Genomic DNA, 3,715 nt, shown 5'->3' with positions numbered 1-3,715 from the left:
CAGATTATTGATAGATCTTCCACCAATCCTGACACTACATTTCTCCTCATAGAGCCCAGCCTCCTGGGTGATCTGTTCTGCATACAGGTTGAAAAGGTATGGAGATAGGACACATTCCTTGTGTATGCCCTTCCCAATTTTGAACCATGCAGCATTTCCTTGCTCTGTTCTGACGACTGCTTCTTGGTTCAAGTATAAGTTTCACATTAGCATGATCAAGTGTTCTGCACAGTTTGTTATGGTCCACACAGTCAAACACCTTTGCATAATCAATGAAGCACAGATGGACATTCCTCTGGTACTCCCTGCTTTCAGCCAAGATCCATCTAACATTATCTGCAATATCCCTAGTACCATGACCCCTTCTAAACCCAACCTGGACTTCAGGCAGTTCTCCACTGATGTGCTGTTCCAGTGACTTTTGGATAATCTTCAGCAGAATCTTGCTTGCATGTGAAATCAACGATATTGTTCTATAGTTTCCGCACTCTGTTGAGTCACCTTTCTTTGGAATGGGAACAAATATAGATTTCTTCCAGTCAGTTGGCCAAGTGGTTGTTGTCCAGATTTCTTGACACACCTAAATCTCTAGACTGGCATCATTGCTTTTCAGCACTTTAGAGAGGTCCCTGACAGCAGATTTTCCCAGTGCAATTCATCTTCTGATTTCCCGACTGCTGGTGTTAAGAGTGTTGATTGTGGAGCCAAGCAAGCTGTAATTTTTAACAACCTCATTCTTTTCTCCATCTATCATGGTGCTGCCACTTGACCCAGTGGTGAAAACCTTTGTCTCCTTGATGATGAGCTTCAACCCATATTCAGGACTATAGTCTGACCTTTCGAAGTAAGGGCTTCAGTTACTCCTCAGTTCAAGCAAGCAAGGTTGTGTCAAATGCATAACGTATATTGTTGATGAGTCTTCCTCCATTCTTGATACCACATTCCTCCTCATAAAGCCTTGCAACTAGAGCTTTCTGTACTACATATAGATTGAAAAAGTATGGAGACAAGACGTCTCCTTGACACACTTCTTTTCTGATTTTGAACCATGCAGTGTTTCCATCCTCTGTCCTGAGGACTGCTTCTTGGTCCAAGTATAGGTTTCACAAAAGCACAATCAAATGTTCTGGGATTCCCATTTTCCTCAAGATTAACTACAGTTTATTGTGATCTACACAGTCAAACGCCTTTGCATAGTCAATGAAACACAGATATACATTCCTCTGGTACTCTTTGACTTCTGCCAAGATTCATCTGACATTGGCAATATTGTCTCTAGGGCCATGGCCTCTTCTAGACCAAGCTTGCATTTCTGGTAGTTCTCCTTTTATGTACTGGTTCCTGTCATTTCTTGATACTTTTCAACAGGATTTTGCAAGTGCATGATATTAGCTATATTGTCACTTTGTCAAGTCACCTTTTTTTCTGGAATGGGAATAAATATAGATCTCTTTCAGTCAGTTAGCCAAGTAATTGTCCTCCAGATTTTTTGGCACAACATAGCATCTGTTTATACGAAATATGTCAATTAGTATTCCATCAATTCCTGGGCTTTCTTTTTTGCCAGGTCCTTCAGAGCAGCTTGGACTTCCTCCTTCAACATCATGGCTTCTTGATCATATGTTGTTTCTTGAAATTCTTCTATGTCAGCCATTCCTTTTTAGTAAAATAACTCTGTATACTCCTTCCATCTTCTTTCAGTACTTCCTGAATTATTCAATATTCCACCGATAGCATCCTTAAGCATTGCAACTGGCAGCATGAATTTGTTCTTTAGTTCGTTCGGCTTAATTAAGAAATGCTGAGCGAGTTCAGGCCTTTTGATATTCTGACTCCAGCTCCTTGTACATTTCATTATAATACTTTGCCTTGCCTTCCCAAGCTCCCCTTTAAAATCGATTGGTCTAGTGGTAAAGATTTCTGTTATCTTGATGTTGAAGTTTAATCCATATTGAAGGTTGTAGACTTTCATCTTCTTCAGTGCTTCAAGTCTTACTCGTTTAGTACAAGTAAGATTATTTCATTTTTATAACACAAGTTGTTGATGAGTTATTTCCCAAACCTCATGCCACATTCTCTACATAATCCAACTTTACAAATGACTTGCTCAGCCTACAGATATTTTAAACCATATAAGTCTTCTGTTCAGATGACTACTTTTTGGTGAATACAGATTTCACATGAACACAATTAAATATTCTGGTATTTCTATTCTTTTCAATGTTAGTCATAAGCTGTTATAATTAATGTAGTCAAATGCCTCTGCATAGTCAATAAAACACAAATAAACATCCTTCTAGTTTTTTCTGCTTTCAGACAAGATCTATCAGACATCAATAATGTTGTTGTTGTTAGGTGTCGTCATAGGTGATAGTCAACTGCATACAATAAAACAAAATAATTCCCAGTCTTTTATTATCATCATAGTTATTGCTGTGTTTGAATCCCTCACTGTGTCACTGGGTCAATCCATTTCTTGAAAACCTTGCTCTATTCAATAGGCTCACTACGTTTTCAAGAATGATGTTCTTCTCCAGAGACCAGCTTCTCTTGATAATAATTCCAAAGCATAAAGTCTTGTAACCCTTGCTTGTAAGAAGTACTTTGGCGGAACTTTTTCCAAGAGATACATTGATTTTTCTGGAAGTCCATGGTATATTTCGTTATTTTCATCAACACAATAATATAAATGCAACATATCTTCTTTGGTTTTCCTCATTTATCGTCTAGATTTCACATACATATTCCATCCTGTCATGAGGTTTAGTTCTTCAAGTACAACTTTCAATACGGATTATAAGCTTTAGCCTCTTGTTAGTTTCTAGTTTTATAACATTGTGGTCTGAGAAGATATTTTATATGTTTTTAATGTTTTTTATTTTAATGTTTTTAATTTGCTGGGACTTCCTTTGTGACCAATTCTGGTGACTTCCATGTTTATTTTAGAAGAAAATGAATTGAATTTTAATTGGATGCAGTACTTGCAATATACCCACAAGGTTGAACTGGCTGAATATATAGTTTAGACCTTCTGAATCTTTGTCAAGTTTCTTTGAGTTGACCTACCATTTCTAAGATTGGTGTGTTAAAGTCTCCTGCCACTATTGTGGTGCTGTATATTTCTTTCTTCAATTTTTTTAACATTGTTTAATGTTGTTTGCAGGCCTATAATTTGGTGCATAGATATTGACCAAGATTATGTCTTCTTGATCTACTATTACTTTAATCATTACATATTGTCCTTCCTTATCTTTTATAGTGGTTTTCATTCCAGAATCTATATTATCAAAGATTAGTATTGCCACTTCTGGTTTTTTGTGGGTGTCTTTTGATTGGTGTATTTATTTTAAGTCTTTGAGTCTGTCTTTCTCTGACTTTTTTAGATGTGTTTCTGTTGATAACATTGTTGGGCTTTAGGTTTTTTTATCCATTCTGCTACTCTTTTCTCTCGAGTGGTGCATTTAATACATTCACATTAAGTGGGATTATTGACAGGCAAGATTTTGTTGTTGCCGTCTGGTTGAATTTCTTTTTACGTTGTTTCTGGTTACTGTGATCCATCCACTTTCCTTTGATGTCTCTGTATGAAGGACTTCCCTTAAAATACTTGTAGATTTGATCTTGTTTTCACAAATTCCTTAAGTTCCTTCTTTTCTACAAAGGATTTAATTTTTCCTTAATATTTGATGGAGATATTTCCTGGGTAAAGTGTCCT

This window comes from Elephantulus edwardii, unplaced genomic scaffold, assembly GCF_000299155.1.
Source record: "Elephantulus edwardii isolate Elephantulus edwardi_28Jun2011 unplaced genomic scaffold, EleEdw1.0 scaffold00095, whole genome shotgun sequence".
NCBI lineage: Eukaryota > Metazoa > Chordata > Mammalia > Macroscelidea > Macroscelididae > Elephantulus > Elephantulus edwardii.
The sequence above is the reverse complement of the archived record's forward strand: the minus strand, read 5'-3'. Positions refer to the sequence as shown.